General features: G+C 45.4%; 1 protein-coding gene across 2 annotated transcripts in view; it reads right to left on the bottom strand.

The window, feature by feature from the left end:
- DDR2 (discoidin domain receptor tyrosine kinase 2) overlaps positions 1 to 25,003 on the bottom strand; it is a 149,314-nt gene that overhangs the window by 91,974 nt on the left and 32,337 nt on the right. The window contains exon 1 of one of the 2 annotated variants that reach the window (XM_059413425.1): positions 1,586 to 1,623. The exons of the other annotated variant lie outside the window; for it this stretch is intronic. The gene's annotated coding sequence lies outside the window, so the exon portion shown is untranslated. Of the gene's footprint in view, positions 1 to 1,585; positions 1,624 to 25,003 lie in introns of those variants that run through there. 2 annotated transcript variants of the gene reach the window in all.

Genomic DNA, 25,003 nt, shown 5'->3' on the forward strand with positions numbered 1-25,003 from the left:
CCTGGCACAGAGTCATTCTCAATATATTTTGTCTAAAGATTAAATTTGTAAAAATAGAAAATGCTAAAAGAGAAAACACAGAAGCAGTCTAGAAAAACACACACTGCCCTCTATTTCTAACACTTCCATTCAGCAGCTCCTTTTTTTTTCAGTTAATGAAAATGTAAGATATACAGAGAGGTACACAAACCCTATGCAGGTAGCAAAGGGCCAGAAATAAAACAGCATCAAAGTCTTCCAACTTGACCCTCCCAGACACCACCCACCTTACTCTTCCCCCGAGTTCCCAGGAGACTGACTTCTAACTCCATAAAGAGTTTTGCCTGGTTTTGAACTTTCTATAAAACAGAATAATTCCATTTGTATCCTCTCGTGTCTGGCCCCTTTCATTCAGATTAGGTTTGTGAGTTTCATCTCCACTGTTGTTCAAACAACACTTCATTCTTTTTTGTGGCTGTATAGGATTCCGCCGTGGGAGTGGAATCATAACTTACTTTCTACTGTTTTTGTTTTTGTTTTTAAAGATTTTATTTATTTATTTGACAGACAGAGATCACAAGTAGGCAGAGAGGCAGGCAGAGAGAGAGAGGAGGAAGCAGGCTCCCCGCGGAGCAGAGAGCCTGATGCGAGGCTCGATCCCAGGACCCTGAGATCATGACCCGAGCCGAAGGCAGAGGCTTTAACCCACTGAGCCACCTAGGTGCCCCATTACTTTCTACTCTTGATAGCATCTGGGTATTCCCCACTGGGAGCCGTTGCTACTGATATTCTCTATCAACCTTCCAGTACCTGCCTGCGGGTGAGCTATGTGTGTGGATTTTCGCTATATATCTAGAACACTCATTGCTGGGTCACAGGGTACGCATATGTTCAATGTTAGTAAACACAGCCCAAAAGTTTTTGAAATGATTGTAGCAAATTCAACTCTCAGCTGCAATATACGTTACTTTCCACGTGTCCAAATCCTCCACAACATTAGGCAGTGCAGGCTTAATTCGTTTTGGCCATTTGGGTGGGTGTGTTGTGGTGTCTCACCTGCTAGGGACTAACTCATACAGACGAGCACCTTCTCATCCGTGCCACTGGGACACCCACTCTTGTGAGCTCCCTCCTCGCCCCTGCTTTCTGTCTTTCTCTTCCTGCATTGCCTCCCCGTTCTAGTAAAAGCCCGTCAGTGCTTACAAAGGCTGCAAATATTTTTTTCTGCCTCTGTTGTCTGCCTTTCACCTTCTCCCGGTGACTGTTGGAGAACATAAATTCCTAAGTTTGGTGGAAGCCACTTTCTACGCCTTTTCCCTGCTGGTTGGAGTTTTCTGTAATCTGGAAGAGTGGTAAAGGAGCAGGAGGAAAGTCAGGAGATGGGGATGATGGGAAACTGCTTTCCAGATGGGAAGACCAGTGTGAGCCAAGGCACGGCTGTGTTCCCAAGCCTGGGCTGGACCGGCTGGAGGAACAAGTTTGTGCCGCTCAACATGGGAGAAAAGTGAGCCCGGTGAGGTGAACCTAGGTCATGAGGGACCTCCAAGGCACTTCCCCTTGACCTGATCCCAGTGGAGGGGCCCTGAAGGTCCCCAGCCCCACCTACCTGTGGGCCTTTCCACACGTCTTTCCTGTCCCTGCAGCTCTCCGCGTGGATGTCTCCACCACAAAATGGAATCTCTGTCCTCCTGATGCTTTCCTACCTACCTGGTACATTCTGCCCCTCCTCTGCCTTATCACGCTGCACCTGCCTCTTACCTATGTCAGAGTCTAAACTGACAACTTTTTGAAAACAGTGGTGGTAGGGGCAGGACGAGACTGTAGGGCCTCAGGAGAGCTCTTACACATTGGAGAACTCTGCGAGCCAGTCTGACATCATGTGGGCGGTGGGAAATTAACCACGGTGAGATGCTTTTCATGCCATGGAAATCAGCAAGGCTACAGAGCCCCACAGAGCCCCCCCCCCATTAAACACCTGCCTGCACATTGCTAGACACGGGTCTCCGTCTCTAGACGACAGCGCTGAATCTCATGCCCACACCAATGGCTGTTGAATTAAACTGCATTTTTTTCATACCTATCACTCCTTTGAGAACATAAGTAAATGAACTCTTCCCGTTATAAATAACATCATGCTACATGAAATAAGCCCAAAGCAGAAACACAAGTACGGCATGAATCCATTTACAGGAGGAATCTAAAACAGTCAAATCCGTAAAATCAGAGCCTGGAATGGTGGTTGCTGGAAGCCAGGCAAGGAGGGGAAGGGGGAGTTCCTAATCAACAGGCATAATGCTTCAGTTAAGTAGGATGAACACTCTTTAATGATCTGCTGTCCAGCACTGTGTACTGTACATAATAACGTACTGTACACTAAAAATTTTTAAGAGGGTGGTTCTCATGTTACGTGTTCTTACCAAAATAAAAAAGCTTTTTAAAGAATCCTGCTCTCCACTCCTCAGTCCAGCTAGCAAGTATGTGGTGCTCATTTACTCTGTGTGGTGACACTGTCCCCAGGAGCTTACGCGTCCATGAAATGACAAGAGAACAACACATGGTTTGTGTATAGTCAAGGGCGAGGAGGGGTGCTGGAGAAGCCCAGCCTCGGGAGGCATTCTGAGCCGGATGGAGCTCCTAAGAGGTCTGTGAAGTATGGCCTCCTACGCAAATCTCAGTAAAAACTGCCCAGACACTTTGCAGAGCCAAAAGTTCATCTCCCTCACAAGGCCCCCAAATGAGGAGGAGCTTGTGGGTCCCCGTGTCAGACGCACGGGCACGTCCCTTCGTGTTCCTCCTACAAACAGGATGAGGAAATGTCCGTTGGTGAGACAACTCATGACTCACAACAATGCCTGGTGGGGGTAAGGGGGTTTTCAGTAAAAGGAATGAGTGAAGTTTCATTTGCTGCGCACACCCAAGGGCCAAAACCTAGCAAAAGAATGAAAACAAATAAAAAAGACACAACCCTCGGCATTTCCAAGCAATTAAAAAATTAACTGTAGATCCCTTTGTTGTTAAAGTGAAAATACCATCCCCATGATTCTTCCCTGAAAGACTGCCCAGGCTTGGGGGGTGGCGAGGGGTAGAGGGTCGGCAGTGTATCAGAATCACCCTCGGGGTAGGGATGAGGACCAGCGTGATTCAAACAAAAATTACTCAATATTATAATTGATTTAACTTATTTTTAGTCATGGTAATTCACTTACTCAGAAATTTCAAAGAACACGAAGGAAGGAATAATGTTTTATAAAAAGAGGCATGGGATTTCAAAGGGATGAGAACTATTTTAACATATTTTAATTCTCACCTTTTACAGATAAGAAAACTGAACATTTCACCCTAAGCTCTACATCAGCGTGGACCAAGTCTGTCTTACTCACTGGGACATACCAGTAGGTAAGCTGGAAGTAGTTGTTGAATGAATGAATGAATGAATGAGAACTAAAGAAAAGATGTGACTTGGTCAGCATTGGGCATGTCGACATTTTGGCAGGGCCACTGTGAGTGTCCTAACCCCAAACCCAGCAATCTTTCTACCCTGGAGCAGTGGCTAATTAAGAACATGGGGCTTTGGAATCAGACTGCTAGGGAGCCTGAGCCAGCCTTACCAGTTACTAATGGTGGGACCTTGGGTAGGTTATATACCATTCCTGGAACTCAGTTTCCTCCTCCACAAAGTGGGGATAATCAGGGTCCACTCCCCAGGGGCAATCAGGAGCAAGCAAGGAAGAACATGTGAAGGTTTTCACAAGTGCCCGGCTCACAGGACGTGTCCGCTCTGCAGGGGCCGCTATTATTACACCACAAATGATGAGGTGGGTCCAAATAACCTTACTGCCTAATGGCTCAGCATCGTCATCTGTGTTCATGGTCAGTAAACTCTTTGGAAAATGAACCTGAGGCCATACCTGAAGCTTTACTTATAAATGACACTTCACATCTTTTCCAGAAGTCCATCAACTTAAAGTCTACTCAAAGACCACCAAAAACCCAGGTCAGTGAGACAGTCTTTGAGGGAAGGTCCTCTGTTATTTATCACTTTATCCCATAGAAAGCCAAGTGGAAGTGAGGTGGGATAGCCTGGTGGCCAGAGAGCACAGATGCTGGGCCTTAGCGGCTGAGATTTCAATCCTCCTTCCTCCGCTTGTTTACTGGATGACCTGGGATAATTTATTTACTCTCTGTGCCTACGCTTCTTCAATTTACAATGAATTTTGTTTTTTTGTTTTTTTTAAAGATTTTATTTATTTATTTTTGTGAAAGAGAGAGACACCCTGAGCTGAGGGGAGGAGCAGAGGGAGAGGGAGAAGCAGGCTGAGCAGGGAGCCCGATGCGGGACTCAGTCCCAGGACCCTGAGATCATGATCTGAGCAGAAGGCAGTTGCATAACTGACTGAACCTCCCAGGTGCCCAACAATGAGTTTAGTGACTGCACCCCCCAACAGGGCACTTGGACGGCACTGCAAATGTTGGCCATCACCATGTGTGGTGGGTGCCCACGTGAATAGATGCGCAAAGTCATGGACTTGGCGAAATGACCACGTATTGTTATCTTTCCATTGACTATCCTTGCAGCACTTAACTGCATTGCAAGTGGCCCCAGAGCCATGGTCCCAGCCCACGGTCCGGCCCTGACACCAGCCTAAAGAGATGCACAGAACAGCACATAAATTCAGCACTGATGACTGGAACAAAGCCCAGTCAGCTGGACTGATTTTAAAGACTTGGGTCACTCAACAAGAATGGAGGCAATTTTCTGGCAGAACACTGTGAATGGACCCGAGGGTGTGGGTCTCCATCATGGGTGGACACAAAGCCACCAAGGTACCCATCCACCGGCAAAAGTCTGAGGAGAGCCCACACCACCAGGCTGGTTCTCAGCCAGAATCGGCAGAGCCACAGGTGCTGGGTGCCAGGAACACGCTGGGAGCTGAGCACTCTCGGGTTACCTTCCACCGCTTTGCACTTCCCTGGACCTTCTCCAGCCAGTGTTCTGGCAGCCCCAATGGCTCAGTTCAACCCAGGACAGCTTTCGGATGATCGTGTCTCCTGACGCACCCCCCAGACGCCCCTCCTTTGTGAGTCATGGCAGAGTCTTTCTTACGGACAGATTCATAACACACAGCTCAGATTTTTAATAGGGGTGGTGTATAAACACTTTTCAACGAACAGGGCTGAAAATCAATAAACGTGTATATTTTATAGAGCTAGTGTAGCGCTGTATTTATGAGTTTAGTCTCTACAGACTGGCCCTACCTGAGTTCAAATCTCAGCTGACCCACTCATTTACCCTGAGTGAGACACTTGACCTCTCTGTGCCTCAGTTGCCTTATCAGTACAATATAACAATGATATCTCCCGCACATGGCTTCTGTGAGACTAAACGAGAGAACATGGGTAATTTATCTGATGACTAGGAAGCAACATACACAGTTAGCTATGATTAACACACCACTTACGCTAGGCAGTAAAGGTATCTGTGCAAAGTGGGGGAAGGACTTAAAAAGAAGTCTCACACTGAACAGAACAAAAGACTGTGCCCATTTGCATGCGCTGGTGCTTGCACTGGAGAAACATGTTCATCTCCCTTAGCTCCCTCTTGACCCATGCTCAAATATTCCCATTGCTTGAGTCCAAAGCAAAGATCCTTTCAAGTGCCCCCATCCCTTTACTTGTGTAACACTGAAGTTGCCCAAACCAATCTCATTCAAATTTTCCAAAACAATCACCTTTGCACTGAGTCAGCCTGGAAACTTTTACTAGATTGGGTTGCAGTTTCAAAAAGCTGTGAGTGAAAACACCAGATGCTTACCTACATCATGTTTTGCTTCTCTGATTGTACCAAAATATTAAAGGGTACCCACAAAAAGGATCCACCTTCCTATCCCACAAATGCTTGGCATGTGTATCTCGAATACTCATTATTTATTGTGGGATAAGGTGTGTAACTGCAATTTGGCCAGAATTAACAAGGTCGAGGTCTTAGAATTCAACCTCTCCCCAACCCCTCCAATGGCGCAGATAGCATGTCCTCTGCCTCAGTGCATCTGGCATTTCCTCTATCCACACCAGAAATCTGGGTCACAAGAGAACACAGGTCAGAGTATGATTAGAGGATGACAGTCAGTTAAAACTAAAACTGAGACTAGAACACCCAGGTCTACTGGCTCCAACATCAGAGCTCTTTTCCTAAGACAGCTGGGAAAACACCTCTAAAGATTATATCCTTTCAACAATATGCGTAACTAAAAAACTAAAATAAAATGAATAAAACAAAACTCAAGTAGAAGTTCAAAGCAAAGCAACAATGCTATTCTATCATGGTCACATTGGGAAATAATAAATGAGCTGCCAACATTGCTAGGGAGTCATTAGCTGCCAACATACCGACGGGAAGGAAAGCGAGTCAAACAGCGGTGCCATTTTATGGCCTTGGTGGCCACACTCGTTCTTAGGCTTGAGACAAGTGTACTAGTCAAACAGGAATCAAGCAAACCATTGTCAGTATTCCTGGTCTAGGTAATGACTTGTCTCCTCTTCCTTCTACCACATTCACAGCGAGCGCCTTGGAGGGACATGAGAGAGGTACAACTCGGTCTCACAGGAACCCAGCAGGACCACTTTACCAGTCAGGGAATGAAGACAATGGCAGGCAGAAGAGAGGACAGACTAGCTCAAGGCCTGGCAATCTCATTGTCTTCCTCTTGCTCTGGGTATTCCCACTTTCTACCCTGCCAGGAGCCTCCCTGTGCCCTTAACCAGAACCTTCACTTTGTGTGGATAATTTCAACAACAACAAAAAATGAAGCTGAACATGGTCAGCTTTGCTACACTCGCAGCAACCCAGGAGGCTGAAATGAACACAACCCCACAAACATGTCATCATCAACAAGAGTGATGGATGTTTACTGAGGACCTGTACAAAGCTCTAGGCGCTCTTACGGCTCTGTGGGGCGAAGAGGATGAGGAATACCTGGCCTCTCTTTCTTTTTTGCTTGTCCAGAATTCCTGGGACTGAAATGAATGTCTGTGATGTGTGCCCTACACTATAGGGACATGAAACCCAGCTGTGCCACTTTATAGCCATGTGACCCTGGGCAAGTCATAGCATCTCTCTGCTTCAGTTTCTTTATCTGAAAAACAAGGGTTATAGGGGCACCTGGGTGGCTCAGTCAGTTGAGTGTCTGCCTTCAGCTCAGGTCATAATCCCAGAGTCCTGGGATCAAGTCCCACATCAGGCTCCCTGCTCACCAGAGAGTCTGCTTCTCCCTCTGCCCCTTTCCCTCCACTCCAGCTCATGCTCTCTCCCTTTCACTGCTCTTTCTCTCAAATAAATAAACAAAATCTTTCTCCCTAAATGGGGGCATTACTAAAGCCTTCTTTTATAGGATGGCTGCAAGGGTTGAAGGCTAAGAAAAATGACCCCTGTAGAATTCCACAGTATTGATTTTGAGAAGACGGTCTCTTCCTCCACAGACCATCCTGTCTCTTCAGATATAAAATCTGGAAAGGACTGCAGAAATCATACACACATTTCGGCTTCCTCAGCATACAAGTCATACAAGTAAGAATAAGCCTTGAGTCAGACCCTTCCCCCAGGTCTGCAAACTGCCTCCCAGTCTAAGAAGGTGGTTTATACATAATTCTGTTGACCCTCCTCAGAACACATTTGTTTTTTAGTGACTCAAACAAAGAAATGTATTGTTGATAAGAGTATCATAGTGACCACACCATGACAAGATACATGGAGAAATTATTTTAAGGCAGTGGACCCCCATTGTCCCACTGTTATTATATATTATGTGAAAGAACCCAACTATTTCTGCTTCATTCTATTCTCAATGTATTTAGTTTGAGAGGGAAAAGTTCTGTGGCCCAGTTCAATTTGGTTGTTATTAACATCATATGTGTCTTAAATTTTATTGCTTGCTTTTAACCATGAATATTTATGGCAATAATCACATAAGGTAGCATTGGTACTATGGATGCTATTAGTCTGTGTGTTTGAGAGTATGTGTGTGTATCTGTGTGTCTTTATTCCAAATACGTGGCTTGCAAACCTCCCAGTACCCACACAACACGAATTTACATATAATCCTCTTTGGGTGGTTGATTATTGGTTTGGTGAATCATTTCAAGACTGTTCTGTCCCCATAAGCAAAAGCAGTTTACTGGGAAACATATCATCTATCCCTGAACACCTTTCTTTCTCTCCTTCCCCCTCCTTGTCTTCTCCTTCTTCTTTTTTTAAAGTAGGCTCCACACCCATCATGGAGCCCAGTGCAGGGCTTGAACTCATGACCCTGAGATCAAGGCCTGAGCTGAGATTAAGAGTCAGAGGCTTAACTGACTGAGTCAGCTAGGTGCCCCTCTGAAGCTCTCATAACTGCTATAAAATCTCTTATTCACAGACACTCTCAGAGGTTCACATTACCAAATCAGAACTTTGGGCCTTAGAGAACTCTAATCACACTTCCTCGAGTGTGAGCCCTGTTCCTTGTGCTCCTTGATAAGTCCAAATGAAGAGCAGATGGTGTTAGGTGGGAAGGAAAAAAACCACATCGACATATTACACATTAAATGGCTTGGTATTTGGCTTCATATAGTAGAGATCTCATTGAGATGTACTGTTTACAACAGTCAATGTAGCAGTTCTTTTGCTTATAGAGTTCTTTATACAAGTAAAAATTGGGAAGTATTTTGTCATCTCTTGTCAAACAGAAAGCTGGAAGCAAGAGAGGGCAGATTCTCCCTATTAAATAGAACAGGAAACTGAAACAAAAAAAGTAAAGTGATGTAGACTCAGAATCAAAGACTTACCACTGGAAGAAGTCATTCACCAAAGGCCATGCTGCGGGTGAATACTAGTCCTGGTACCCAAACATGGGCCTCCTGACTCTGAGCCTAGAGCTTTTTTGCAAAATAAAGCTACACAGAGGCCTATTTTGTGGTTTATTTCTATATTCTCTGTTGTGTTCCTTTGAATTATGTGCCCACTCTTCTGCCAGTACCAGTCAGTCTTGATTACTATAGTTATATATATCTCTTCAAATAAGACAGACTGATTTCTCCCACTTCATTTTTCTTTTTCAAAATTATTCCAGTTATTATTGTTTCTTGCTCTTTTCATCTAAATTTTAGGATAATCTAGTCTACCTTGACTTTTATAAACTGTTAAAATTTTGATAGAAGTTGTGTTAAACCTGTATGTCCTTTGGGAAGAATTGGAATCTTGACTATATTGAGTTTTTAATTCATGAACATAGTATATCTCTCCATTTATTTAACTCTTCTTTTGATTTCTTTCCTCATGCTTTATAAATTTTAGCATACAAGTTCTGTGCAAGCTTTATTCAATTTACACTTTAGTGTTTTTGAGTTCTTAGAAATGGCATTATCTTTCACTATTTGGTCTTTCACTGTTGAGTGTACTGTTAGCTGTAGACTTTTTATAAATGCTTTGAATCAAGTTGACATTAGTCCCTTCTACTCCTAAACTGTTAAGAGGTCTTATCATGAGGGGTTTTTGCTATTTCTATATCAATTAATATGACCATATGATTTTTCACATTGAACCACACTTGCCTACCTGGAGTAAATCCCACTTGGTCATAGCATATGATTCTTTTTATACATTGTTGAATTATATTTGCTAATTTTATTGAGGATTTTCATATCTATTAATGCAGCCACTCCTGCTTCCTTTTGGTCAGTATTTGCATGACATAATTTTTTTTTCCTTTCAGCATGACTATATCATTACATTTGATGTGAATTTCTTACAGACAGCATATAGTTGAGTCATATTTTTAGAGCATTCTGTGTTCTTTGTTATGTCCTAGATTCCAAACAGTTAAAATATCAGCAATGTGTGAAATATGTTTTTTGAAATATGTGTCTCAATCTAAAGTATTAGTTTGTCTAATCTTTAACATAATATCCTCAAAACCTTCAATATATACCTATTTTACAAATTAGAAAGCTGAGATACATTTTCCCCAATTAACACATCCAAGCAGCAGTGGAGTTGGAATTTAAACCCAATCTGGCTCCAGTGCACTTGCTTAAACCCACTATGCTTCACCACCCTGGGCTAGCCAGCAAGCATGCTGCCTGATTCTTGCCCCTGGAGTTGTTTGGCATGGGCTGTAAATGTTCTAACAGGTCCACCTGCTCATTAAGGTGAGATGTATAACTCCAGTTCATGGGCTAGATGTTTGGCCTGATAGTTCTTGCAACCGCGCATGCCCCTCATAACTGAGTGCTGCAGGGTTGGGGCAGGCAGGGGTAAATAGTGCTCTCCTTATGATCCCAGAGGGCCTGAGATGCAGGGGCCAAAATCATTGGCAGACCAATTGCCTGGGGAGAGTCCCTAAGCAATTAAAAGAGAAGAAGCATACTTCAGCCTGAGCCAACAAAGCAGCAGTGTCCAGCTTAAGTGAGGCCCACAAGATAAACATTGACCTTCCCCACCCTCCACCCTCACTGTGGATAAAATACAGGGCAGCACCTTGGGTTTGATCCAAAGAAGACACAAAGACACATCAGGGACCTCATGAGGTTATAGCTCGAGGCTATTCTGAATATGGCAAGAGTTCCCTGAATGTTCCAGAGAGGACCCAAAATTAACTTTTCTCCCTTGAAATGAAGCAGCTAATGGGATGACTCAGCGCAGAGAAGCAGAGCTCTGCACACAAGTCATGGCTTCCTTCAGCTGTGAACATCCCTGGGCCAGGAACATTCACACTCCTACCACCCCCATCATCTACACACGGTCTCCTGGGATCTGGGTGGGCTCCAATGACTTGATAAATAAAAATAGGATAAAGTGATCTGGTAAGTGACCCCTGTCACCACAGAGAGGAGAAGACCTGAGGAACCAGCATAAAGAGAAACAACAAAGACTCTCAATCAATCAACAACTGTAAACTATATAAATCAATCAACCAAACTGCAGTTATTAAAGACCATATAGATGTGATTTTAGCTTGGGCCCCTAGAAATCTTCTGCCTTCATCAAGGCTGAGCACAGTGCACATTAAACAGCCTATGCTACTGCTGTGTGGCAGTAATCTATTTTAGAAAAGCTAGAAAATTGATCCAGAAAGGTTAAGACACTTCTTCAAGGTCATCCAGTACATGGGTAAGCAGAGTTCAGTCTTAAAGTCTGGTTTCTAGCCAGACCTGTTGGCTTCAGCGTGATGTTCTCTCCATTCTACCACACTCCATCACAGAAGTAGAATTCCAATCTACAGAATCCCAATCTTCTTCATCTACAGAAGTAGATTCCAATGCTCACATTTGTAGGGATGCAACACTCCTCCCACAAAAGAAGCCAGACTGACTTCTCAGAGAATAGTCAGCAACTCCCTGACTGAACCAAGGACAGGACTAGAGTTTTCTCAGAAATGTCTAACTCTATAATTTTAATAAAATTTTGTGTTGACAGAAGAAGATTGGGGTGTATTCAAGCTGATAGCATGATGAGTCAAGTTCTCTCCTCCAGAAAGGGAACCTTCTTTAAGGCTGGGTTGTATTATTTTTACACTTTTTCCCAAAGGAGTCCATTTTCCCCAATGTCATTGTAATGATGTCTGAGGCCAATGAACTGAAGCCTTTGGCAAGAAAGAAACTAGCTAGGAAGTGTTGCTCTTGTTAAGAGCACACCTGAGCATCATGACAACAGTTTACCCAAGTCTTTGAATTAAAAATAGGATGTTCATCTGTGTCTTTGAGAATTTGTATATTTCTCATTCCAAGTCAAATTACCCCAGGACCTCTCCTTTACTCAAGGGTCTGCAGGATTCTCAGACTCCACAGAGCTCCCCTCACCAAAGCCAAGTTGGAGACCAGCAGTTTCTTCACTTCACTGGTCTTTGAACATAACCAATGGTTATCTGAGAGACTCTCGCAGAAATTGTAGCAGTGCTTGATGGGAGATGGATTTACAAAGAGATGAGAGGTCACACCGGGAAAGCAGACAGCTTTGTGGGGAACGTGCTCCGGGCAGCAGTCTGGACACTCTTTTCTCATGCCTCAGTCACTCAGTCTGTGACCCCAGGCCCTCCATTCCTGTTTGGTGTTCAGGTTGGACAATCTCTAAGGTTCCTCCCCATCCTAACGTTCTCTAAGCCTAGGTTCCTAATACTAAATCACAGAGGGTTTGTTTATTTGAGAGAGGTTGACACACCAAGTAGGACAGGCCTTTAGCCACCAAACATTAATAATAGCTTTTTAATGAGTGTTTACTATGTGTCATGTACTATTTTTAGGGTTCTATGTATACTGCTCCATTTAATGCCCACAACAACTCCATGAGGTATGAATGATTCTTATCACCAATTTGTGCCCGAGCAAACTAAGGCTCAGAGAAACTAGTTAACCTGCCAAGGTCAACAACTAGTAGGTAGCAGAGTTGATTCATGAACTCAGTTGGTTTGGCGTCAGAACCATATGTTTAAGGGCTATTCTGCATGGAAAGATCTGTCTACAGAACTGAGTGTTTCCCCAGTGAATGGACTTTACTAACTTCAGGTCAAACCAAATTCATTCCCCCATCCCTGCAGGTTGACCAAACTCTTCATCATCTCCCTTCTAAATATTTTTAAAAGATAAAAAAAAAAACCTTTGCCCATGCCCCAGAACACAAGTATAAATAATGTGAAATGAGAGAGGTGAGGAACAGCATATCTACAGATGTAAGCCTAAAGCTGAGAGAATAAAGATAATATCCACGAAGTGGTTTTCAGAAGAAGGACACCTTCTTAGAGTGCTGAAATCATTGACTTCCCCAAAATTCATAACCCCCATGTTCACTTCTGCCTGGTTCTCATGGTGGAAGGCTGCCTGGGAGGTGCTGTTCAGCCCAAAGATGTTAAATAGAAAGAACTGTGTGGATGAATCATCCAAGCTGGAGAGTATGGAAAAGTCAGGAAGGAAGGAACAGCTATAAGATGTCCCTGGGATATTCCCACCTGTCCCTGTAGGAAGCTCCTCTGTGCTCACTCCATCTCACTGGGTTGCCCATGACAATGAGGAAACCCACTGGGAAAAGAGCTGAAGAGCCTGCAAAGATCAACCGCAATTTATCCATGAATGGAGCCTTGCAAAGAGTTACCAGACAATGAGAAGCCATCAACAAATAGAATATTAATAGAATACCAACTATATATGCAAGGAAATCTGGAGATAGAAAGTCCTTATCATTTTGTTTAAATCTACCACAGTAACCAACAAAGAGTTGGACAAAGAAAACCCACAATAAATTAGAAGTTTTCACCCCAGTAACAGTAGAATTGGGAAGTGGCTCCCCAGCGGGTAGACAGCGTCCTGCCTGGATCCTTGGGAAAGAAAAGAAAAAGGCAAACATTTGAGGGAAGGGGAATCTCTATCCCCAACCCACCATGAGCTTGGCTCTCAACTGAATGATTATCATTCTTCCTGTACTCCTGGGAACCAGCTCATAGCATCCAGAACTGGATCTCACCCAAACTGGCCGTGTCTCTGGGATAATATTGTTTTTGGTTCCCTTTCTGTGATTGGCCAAGCCCCCTTAAGCACAGAGGAAACACTGCTTCCTTTTGACCAAATTAAACCCTTTTATTTCTCACAGGAAAGCAGTGACTTTTCCCACTGTGCAGGAAAGAGAGAGCTGGGGATAGGGCACCACGGGGAATGGCGGGATTGAGAACACATGAGTCAAGGGCATAGGCTTTGGTTCCAGTCATAGCTCTCTGCTTTCCAGCTGTGACCTTGCAAGTGACTTAATCCTACTGGGCCTCCCCCTGTCATCTGTAGAAGGCAGTTGATGATACTGATCGCCTAGTATTTTTGAAACTCCAGGGACTTTAAAAAAACATTGCACATAATATACTTGGTATTGTACTTAGCACATAGTAGGTTCTTAAAAATTAGTAACCATTATTACTGTTGTTTCCAAAACACAGGAGGCAACAATGAGATTTTCTATGTAACCAGCCAATTTTGGCTAAATAAGTTGTCCTTTAGTTTATTCAACAAACATTAGCTGAGAACCTACCATATTTCTGAGTAAGTTAGGCTCTGGGGACAAGAGAGATAAATGATACACTTTCCCAGCCTTAAGGATTTCACAGGCTAGCAAGGAAACTGTTATATAAACTCTTAAGAATAGTGGTGTGATAACTGTTATAGAGGAAAATGCTGTGTGAGCAATGAGGAAGGAGCAATTAATGAACTTGGCTGAAAGCAGCTTCGGATGAGTCAGGACGGAAGTACTGGTCTGAGCTCTTCTGCCCATTTCTGCTTGTGAGTTGGACCATGTGATCAGGAGTAAGGCATAGGGAGTACTTCACATGCCTTCAGGCTGAATAAATGAGTATTTGAAAGCATTCCTGACTCTGCTCACTTGCACTTAGGGAAGTTTGTACACACACACACACACACACACACACACACACACATTCCAATGCACTAGAATATATAGCATTCCAACATACCACACATACACACTCACACACCTACATTCCAACTCAATCACCCAAACATACACATACATATTCCAACTCATGTGCCCCCCACACACACTTCCCAACTTTATCCAACACATACTTTCCACTTAATCATACTCACACATTCCAATCAGTGCCCAAATGGTGGCCTTCCCCCTGCCTATTTCTCCCTCTGTACTGCTTAGATAAAACCCCAAGGGCTACCTTTCCACCCCATCGTGGTCCCAGCACAGAACACAAGGCCCTCTGTCATCTTGCCTCTTTCTTTAATTCTCTAGTCCCACCACCCATGCCCCTGTTACCCACATAGTGCCTACTGTGTGCAAGCCTTTGGGCCAAGCACATTCTCTTTGAAATTTCTGCATCAGAAATGCCCCCAGACTTTCTGCTCCCTAAATGCCCCCAGACTTTCCCTATTCTCCAGGCCTTTGCCCATTGGTCAGTACATTCTAACAAGTCAGCGAACCATGAAAGTGACACGATTACCAGCTTTCCCCTTCCCATATTCATTGCCCTACAGAACTGACTCCAGGCCTCTGGGGTCCCACCCAAACTGTGGTGGGAGCTGTACCAGCGACAGTGCCTCTTCCTTCCAGTCCTTGTCCACCTGCCCCACACCCACTAGCCGGTGAGCTCTGTACCAGGCACTTCCATGTCCCTGGACCATGAGAAGCTCTCAGGAGAGGCATGCAGAGTGAAGCCATGTTGCTGCGTGGTTCCCAATTGTGAAAATGGTTTGCATCCTTTATTCCTCCCCGAGCAAGCAGTTCTAGAAAGGAAGCTCTACGAGGGTCTCCAATGTTGGTATTAGCTTTATCAACAATTACAATGTAATTAGCAAATGGTAAAATAAGTTTTATACAGTGTACTGCATCACTCAGACTCAGACTTCCGACTGAACTCTGTGTTCAAGACAGAAGGGATAAGGAGTGCTTCATGAGCCTTTAGGCCAAGTAGATGAGTATTCATAGAAAGCATTCCTGACAGAGACAGAAAGTACAAAATTGGCAGCCAAGGGCTGGGCAGGGGGGAAATGGAGAGCTCCTGCTTGATGGGTGTAGAGTTTCAGCTTTCCAAGATGAAAAGAACTATGGAGAAAGATGGTGGTAATAGCTGCCTATCATGAATACAGTTAACCCTTGAACAACATGGGTTTGAACTGCATGGGTCCACTTTTATATGGATGGTTTTCCATAAAGATGGCATAATACTGTAAATGTATTTTCTCTTCATTATTTGTTATTAAGAATAATAACAAATCCTCTTCTCTAGCTGACTTTATTGTAAACATATAGTATGTGATACATATAACGTACAAAATACGTTAACTGACCCATATGTTAGGGCTTCTGGTCAACAGAAGGCTATTAGTAGTTAAGATTTGGGGGCATCAAAAGCTATACACAGATTTTTGACTGCACAAGGGGTCAATGTCCCTAGCCCTTGTATTGCTCAAGGGTCAACTCTATATTTAATATAACTAAACGATATCCTTAAAAATGGTTAACACAAAATTTTACATGGATTTTACCATGATTAAAAAAAAATGGAGGAGAAAGGGGAGATTTGTTGATGAAACAGTACAGCAAAGGGAGAGTCCATTTTCACCGAAAGATAAACGTTGCCCTTTATCTTATTCATCGATTTCATATGAAAGTGTGTCAGTCCTGCTCTGAATTGTTAATTCCTATCAGACACATCCCTATTTCTCCTTCATTCATTCTTCAGGGTCTATTACTGAACATCTAACATGTTCCAAGTTCCATGTTAAATGCTGGATACCCTATTGGTGAATCAAGGGTCTCTGAATTATTGGAGCACGCTTAGTCCCATGACAGAAACAGCCAGAACACAGCGACTGAGAATGAGAATGGTCTCTGCAGGTGGGGGCCTGCAGAATCAGGGAGAAGGTGACAGCCCAGACCAGAAGGATGAGTCACCAGGAGAAAAGTTGTTGGGTGCTCCCAGCAAATAAAATAGTCTGAGAGAAAGTCCTAAGCAGGAAAGAGTTTGACTGGTTCAAACCAAAAAGAACTCCAAATGGCCAGACTGGAGACGACCAGAGCCAGTGGGAAGAGCCCCACACCCCACAGAGCTTCACAACTATGTGCTATGGACTGAATTGGGCTCCACTGCCCCCTGCCCCCCACACACACAAAATTCATAGGTTAAAGCCTTAACCTCTATCGTGACTGTATCCGGAGACAGGATTTATAAAGAGGTAATTAAGGTTAAATGAGGTCATAGGGTGGGGGCCAGATCCTATAAGATTAGTGTTCTTAAAAGAAGAGAAACCAGAGAGCTCACTTGCTCTCCCCGTGTGCCACATGGGGACATTGCAAGAAGGAGACCAGCCAGGAAGCCAGCTTTCTCCAGAAGCCAGACCCTGCAGGACCTCAATCTTGGACCCTCTAGCTTTCAGAAGTATGAGGAAGTAAACTTCAGTCGTGTAAGCCATGTAGTCTATGGCATATTTGTTACAGCAGCCCAAGCTGACACATACACCATGGTAAGAGGTTTGAGTTTTATATAATGGAAATCAGTGAAAAAGTTTAAACAAGGGAGTGACATCAACTAATATACTTTTTTTATGGCCTTTGTGTTTGTTGGCATTGGGGAGAAAGGTGGGGAAGGACAACCAAGGTGGGGGGTGGAGGGCAGCAAGAAGCTATATGGGTTGCAGTCACAAGGCAGTTCATGATGGCAGCCTGAGCTAGGACAATGGCCCTGGCGAGGGTAGTTGCTGGGCAGATCTGGGGTGTGCCCTGAAGTGCAAAACATGCCTTGCCGATGGCTCACAGGTGGAAAGAGGAACCATCAAGGATGGCTGAGCATTCTGGCTTGGCTGGCCGAGTGGACATGTCACCATTGATCAAGTTTGGGAAGAAAAGAGCAAAGGCTTTGGAGGAAAAGTCAGTTCAGTCTGGGACACACCAAGCTTAAAATACCTATGAGTCACTCAAGAGGAAATATCAAGAGTTCTGATTGTTATCTGCATCTGGAGCTCAGGGGAGAGGTGGAACTGGAGACAAATTTGAGAGACAGAAGCATAAAGGCAGCCCGTGAAGTCTGAGATGAGCAGAATCACACAGTGTATTTGCATAATGCAGAAGAGGAAGACTGAGTGAGGCCCCTTCTACTATACTGTCTCTTTTGCTTGGATTTATCAATGGGGGCAGAAAGAAGGTAAATCTGTAGAATTTCTATGATATATATAGAATACATAAGATGAAATGGGCACGGCATAGTCCCTTGGTTAAAACCTCAGAGTTTGTCTTTTTTTTTTTTCCTTTGAGTGTTATAGAGGAAAAAATGAAGAGAAATCTGAATTATTGAGAATACTTGTAAAACGAATTCTAATTTAATTAAGGCTTGTGGGTTGTTTTTTTTTTTTTTTAAGTAAAGCAACCCCCTTCTCCCTCTCTCTCTCCCTGACAATGGTAGATGAGAGACAGACAGACAGACAGATAGATAATCTGCTGCCCATACATAAATAAAAATACAAACTCCATGAATCTAAAATGACTCATATTTTCATCTTTAATACGTCACGAGAGAGACAAAAAGTCAGAGTTGCCCTAACATTAGTTCTTTCTTCTCTGAAGATTCACAAAGCATTGGCGTCTCCTTTAAATTTTCTAGTCAAGAGACATTTTTTCGAGACGAGTCAAAGGAGGTCTTCAGTGTTCCGGACCCAGTACTATCTCTAGGACATGAAGTCATGCAGTCTGTGGGGAGTGTAGGAAGGATAGCGCTCCCATAGCCTTCCTGAACCAGGGACTACCGGTTCCCAAAAGGCGCCCTCTGAGAGGCTCCTTCCGTGCACAAACTTTTTGATGATGTATTAATTTTCTTTGAAAGGTAGGGTAAGGGAAAGAATCTGGAAGTATATCAGAGTTGATTATAATATCTACAAAATTAACATCTTTATACCTAATTACAGAACTAAAATGGACAATTAGAGCCCATAATTAAAGGATGCACATAACGATGAAATTACAGTGTGCAATGAGTCGGGAAAAATCCTAATTATACTCTGGGAACCTGACATCCCTGGCACTGCCTCACACTGCTATTTTCATCACAGAAACCATCTACATGAGCTCATCTCAGAGGTTTTCAGTGTCTCTACGTGGATCTCTTCCGCAGGGATGGAGGGTCCCTGAGTGTGTTTCTGGGTACCCTTCCCGGAGACCAGCCGGCACAGTGCACCCTTATCAGAAAGACTGGTACACTGGAAAATAGATCTCACTCATGATTAGGGTGATGGGAAGCTGTCCTCTGGATAGTTCTGAAAAATTACTCTTTCACCATCACGTGAAAGGTAGGGATTTGCCTAAGTGTTTTCAATTTGGAAGCATCATGGGAACATTGAGTCAGTTAAGAAACAAGAAGAGAGTGTATGTGAATCTATATGTTTATGTGTGTGTTTACACAGTTTAGTATATTATGCATATGTGTGTATCTATACATGTGTATAGTTTAGTGCAGACACACACACACACACGCGCCCACACACATACAGTTTTTAGGGGAACTGAAGAGAGACAAATACATCCTCTATCGCACATTCCATAGAGGTCCGGCCAGTTATGTGGACTACTTGGCAAACAAAGATTCAGGAACATAACAGACAATGAGTTAGAAAAGCAAAGTCAAGGTACAAGAGAGGAAACATGGCGAAACAAGAGGCCAGAGGGTCTACCGGCATGGAATGCCAATACAGTGTCAGGGACTTCCACAAGCACGCACCGGCGTGCTCACAGAAGCTGCATCACAATCGAGTGAGATGGGCCCGACTCTTCTGCAGATGACGTAGCTACAGCACAGGGTGGGTAGTCCTTCCCCTAACTTGCAGAATCGGGGTAGAACCCCGGCATCTGGATGCAGAGCCCAGCAGGGATCCACTGAAGGCTTCCAAGCAGCAAAGCGACCTCACAAGGACTATCAAGATCATGTGCTCTGGTTACTCCGGAAAGGATAGACCAACACAGGGGGAAAGCTGCAGTAGAGAGGCTGTAGGGGAAAGTGGTCCAGACAGTCTGACTGGGCATTGGGGGTGGCAAATAAACAGAGGGAAGAGATATAAGGGAACACAGAGGGCGGGGCCATGGGACCAACAGGTATGATCAGAAAGGTAGATCAGGGGCGCCTGGGGGGCTCAGTGGGCTGAAGCCTCTGCCTTCGGCTCAGGTCATGATCCCAGGGTTCTGGGATCGAGCCCCACATAGGGCTCTCTGCTCAGCAGGGAGCCTGCTTCCTCCTCTCTCTCTCTCTCTGCCTGCCTCTCTGCCTACTTGTGATTTCTGTCTGTCAAATAAATGAATAAAAAAAAATCTTTAAAAAAAATAAAATAAAATAAAAAAAGAAAGGTAGATCAAAGATGACTAAAAATGACTAAGTTTTTAACCTAAATGCAGTAAAGGAAGGAAGGAAGGAAGGAAAGATTGTGATAAAATTACCAGAGATAAGAAAGGGAAGGAAGAATATAATGGAAACATTAAATTCTTACCAGACGCTATGCTTTTGAAAAGCCTGGAGGCTCTCCAGGAGGAGGTGTCCATCAGGCAGTTGGAGAGTCAAGACAAGAGCTTGGAGAAAAGGTCAGGCTGGAGAGGCTCACTGGAGAGAGGTCTCTGAGGAGGGGAGACCCAGACCAGGGGACCTCCTGAGATCCAAGAGAGGGGATTCACAGGAGAGGAAAAGAGGGTCAGAAAAAAAGGCTTGACTCCCAGCAGGAAAGGCGTTAATAATCAATCCTCGGCTACCAGAGGCTCCCCGGCCCTGACCTACAACAACCCCTACTTCTGCATCTGCGACCCCCACCTCCTTGGGAAACGACAACCTTCAGGAAGCCCTAAAGACACGGCCGTTCTTCCAGCTGGGGACGGGGTAAGCCACAGGGAGGAAAGGCGCAGCCCCCGGAACACACTGACACTGGAGACTGCTGCATGCGACCGATGGCAGCCCACGTGCCGTGAGCAGGACGGAACACGCAGAATCGTCGAATCCCTGTGTTACACACCCGAAACTCACATTGCGTTGCATGTGGGCTATTTTTGAGTTAAAAAAACAAACCAAGATCTGATCATTATTGCTCTTTGAAATGACTCAACAGGAAGCCTGAAGGGTCAGGGAGAGCGTCAGTCCTGCACGCCGCTCAGTCCTAAAAGCCTCCTGCTTAGCCTGGCACTGACTAAACTACGTCCTGAGTAAGGAGGAGCGGGACAGGGGTCTGGCGGGACTCCCCTGGTGAGAAGTCAGTAGAAGAAACTCATTCCCGGTCCAGCGCTGTCTGTCCAGCGCCCCAGCACCTCCCCTTCCGCCAGACCACCGGCCGCAGTCTCTCGGGGCCGCCCCCACAAGATGCCTTCACATGTCCTGGAGCTTGTGTGTGCTGACAGCAAGCAGAGGCCAGGCCACAGCCACTCTCCCCCAGCAGACCACACCCCTAATTTACTGTGAACCTCCTGGCTCGAGAAGAAAACATCAAATCCAGCATACCAACCAGCGTAACAAGCATAGGATGTTTACCAGGGCCAAAGGGGAAAAGCATCACCCCAGCCTCTGGTCCCACAGAACTTGTACCAGAGTCAAATCTATGAAATGAATGTTCCAGCTCCTCAGCTAACATAACCACTTGCTTCTGGCAAATCCAAGAGGAGACACTTGCCCTTCCACACGGCCTGAGCCCTCAAGTATCATCGGCCGACAGATGCAGCTCGGGGTTGGCTGCAGAGCTGAGTTCAGTCAGTATCATCAAAAGAGTTGGGGCTGATATTAGCGTCATGGTCAATGCCCAGGAGGACACTAGCGGGGCGGCAGTTTCTTTAATCATGGGGGCCGTAGTCTTTGATCTGTCAGCTTGGCAAGGCGCTAGTCCCCAGCCATTCAAACCCTAATCCGGGTGTTCCTGGGAACGGGTTTTGTAGGTGGGACTACAACCCATACTCCGTTGACTCTACAGAAGAGACTCTCCTGGATAATCTGGACGGAACCAACTCCATCCATTGAAGGCCACAAAAGCGAGCTGAGCCTCCCCTGCAGAAGTTCCACTGGGGACAACAGCTTTGGCCCATCCCCAAGACCCCCAGGCTGCCCTCTCCGGTGGCCCTGAGGGCTGGGGACTTGCCGACACAGCTCCGATGGTCGCCTATGCCAAGTCCTCACGATCACCCTCTTGACCTATATCTCCTGCCGGTTCTGTTTCTCTGGTTGGACCCTGAATGAGACAACACAGGACGGCCCCTGGAAGCATGCATCCAGTCAGTAACTACTGGAGTGTTTGCTGTTCTAGATGGCGGAGATGAAAGAGAGTAAAACAAAGACAGGTGGGGAGCTGCCGCCTCGTGACGCCAGTGCCAGACCTCCAGCTTTGTCAGGAGATATTCCCACAGCATCTGACTCCCTGCCTTCAGGGACACAGAGACCCAGAGACACACACAGAGGGAAGAAAGCTCCGGGACAAGAGAAGCAGGGGTTGGAATGACCACAGGAGCCCCTGGAGGGAGAACAGGTGACGAAGGATGCTTCCTGGAAACTTGCAAGGGAGTCTGACCCTGCCAACATAGTGATTTGGGCCTTCCAGTCTCCAGAACGGTGAGACAGTGCGTTTCTCTTGTCTTGAGCCAGCCAGTTTGTGAGAATTTGTGAAGGTGACCCTAGGTAAGTAATAAAAATACTAAAATCCATTCACTCTTCTTCATTGGAAGGATCTGCCCCATAAATCACAGACGAAGTAAGGTCTGATGTGTCACTAACAGTCTCCTGTTCAACCTGGGTTTCCGCAGGTCAGAAACAGCCCGGAGTCCCCTTGCTGTCCTGGGTTCACTTCCAGTGGCTTTCCAACAAAACTGTTTTTTATAAATGGGCCACCAGCCCATGGGGTATAGTTTGCCAAGTTGACTATTTTAATATTACATTAGAGTTTTATTCATCTTTTAAAAAAAGATTGTATTTATGCATTTGAGAGAGAGTTCTCAAGCAGGGGGTAGGGTGGGGGGAAGGGGAAAGCAGATTCCCTGCTGAGCAGAGAGCCCGGCATGGGGCTCGATCCCAGGACCCTGGGATCATGACCTGAGCTGAAGGCAGTCACTTAACCAACTGAGCCACCCAGAAAGAGTTTTATTGACCTTGATTACTGGGTCTTTGAGTGTCCCTGTACAGTTTCCACTGGAGGCATGCACCTCCCTGTCTCAGCCCAGGCCTGGCCCTGTTTCTCTCAGACTTTCTGTGCTCTCTTCATTAGTCCGCATCTTTCCAGGCCGAATTGCTCTCCTTCCGGCCAGGCCCTCTCCGATGCCTGTGCAGTAACTCCTGGTCTCCAGGGACTCTGCCCCCAAGTGGCACCTGTTGTTATTTTTATTTTTTTCATATTTTACCAAAAGTTGATGATTTCCTGCAGATAATTGAGGAAGATGTCAGTTAAGGCCACTCTTAACCCGATGCCGACAGGCCCCTACCAGACGCTGCCCTGTGATGGCCTGGGGGAGTCCGTGTCACGGTTGGGACGGTTGCGGTGGCCTTGGTAATTCTCCTGCCACACTCACGCCGCCTGAGCCAGCCTCCGCCTTAGAAAGAGGTGGCAGCTAGATCAAAATGACTCACCTTTGGGCCGCCCTTCCCTAGTTCCTGGTGCATTTCTTCCACACAATGGCTTTTAAATGTGTTTGGCCTTGAGTTTTTTGTAGAATTGTTTTTCTTTTTTGTATCCTTCTGGGGTTTTTCTAAATACAATAATACAGCTGCCTGCTCATGATCCACCCTTTTTTTTTTTTTTTTTTGAGAGAGAGAGAGAGAGAGAGAGAGCACGCAAGCGCAAGTGGGAGGGGCAGAGGGAGAGAGAGAGAATCTGCAGCAGATGCCCTGCGGAGCACAGACCCCGTCATGGGGCTCCACACAGGGCTCAGTGGGGGGGCTCCATGCCATGACCCCAAGATCACAAACTGAGCCAAAACCAAGAGGTAGACGCTTAACCGAATGCACTCCGCGGGCGCCCCTCAGTCCAGTGTCTTATTTAAGCTCCGTATCGCACTTGGCTACCGCGCTAAGCGGGCTGGGCACCAGAACGCAAGCACTGGCAAACCCCAGCTCCGCCGCGGTCCTGCTGTGGGTCTCCAGCAAAGCACTTGTTCCCTCACACCCTCTGTTTCTCCAGCTGTAAAATGGGCTAACAATATCCGTCCTTCCTTGTCATGCTGGTTATGAGTCAGGACAGTGGTAGATGGTGAGGCGTCTGGTGTGGCTGAAGTAAGAGCTGTGCGAAAGCTTACCAATGCGTATGTGAGAGGCGGTGCTGTCTGTAATCAGAAAACCCTGGAACTGTGGGACTGGGGTGCATTACAGGATATGCCATGATGGATAATACTGTAAACATTCAAAAAATAATCGACTCAGAGATGGTAGATAGGTGTGTAGATAGGTAGATAATTGATGGACAGATAGACGCGACTGGCTCCCTTTGGAAAATGTGGGTGTGTGTGCACATACGTGGGCCTGTGCAACTTTGGAAACACATCAGGAGGAATAAACATCAAGCCCTTAGGTCTTAAAGAAAGCAGTTGTCTCTGGAGAGTTAAAAGAGATGGCCAGGAGGGTAATTTTACTTCTCATTTTATATCATTTTTAAATGTTGGGATTATGGGTGATTTTCATGCAGTGATTTTCAGGTTTTTTTAATTTTATGAATATTTAGGGAAAGCAGTGTTATATAAATCCCCTCTTCAACTGCAACCCTGTGCCGGGTGATTTTATGTGCACTCTCCTTAAGGTAAACTTTTTAATCATTTGCCGCTTCACACACACACACACACACACACTTACTTTTTCAACAGCGGTGGGGAGCTAATCCCACGGTACTAAAAAGACGTGCCCAGGGTTCCAGAACCACTAAGTCAGAGCAAGGACCCATGGTCCATTCAGCTGTCCATAGTTCACACTGGCCTGTGCCATTAGAGTATGTCTGTCCTTCCTATGCTCATTCGTTCAGTCCACTAATACTAAGGCCTGTCCTATGTTTAGCACCATACTTGGCTCTAGAAAGAGCTGCAAAGATGAATAAGGCAAGATTTCTGCCCTTAAGCAGCTCACAGTCTCTTGTGCTGTTAATAAGAAACAGAAGGAAACAGAATGCTCTATGGGCAGAGACAGTAAGAGCTGGGGACGGCCCAGCCGCTCTGGCTACTCTTAATGAGGCTGAGTCAGAGGATGACTCTGAGCCCCTTCTTCGTGAGTGGAACGTGGCAAAGATGCCCTGTGCGTTTTGGTACACCTCAGTCTGCCCAGCCCCCCCTCTTCATTTTGCCCGGCGTGAGTGGGTATGGGTATGGAGAGAAAGGAGAGGAGTAAGGCATTTACAGAAATCCGAAGGAAGGGAGGGCCCGTGGTCATGGTGGGGGCCACACGGGGACAGGAGGTCAAACCCGTGGTTGGCAGAACGGAGCTGCGAAGTTCACATTTGTATGCTGGCCAAAGAAGAAAATAATTCTTCTGACTCAAAATAAACACAGACTTGCTGTGGGCCCTTGTGTGATTGT

Source organism: Mustela nigripes, chromosome 10, assembly GCF_022355385.1.
Source record: "Mustela nigripes isolate SB6536 chromosome 10, MUSNIG.SB6536, whole genome shotgun sequence".
Classification (NCBI taxonomy): domain Eukaryota; kingdom Metazoa; phylum Chordata; class Mammalia; order Carnivora; family Mustelidae; genus Mustela; species Mustela nigripes.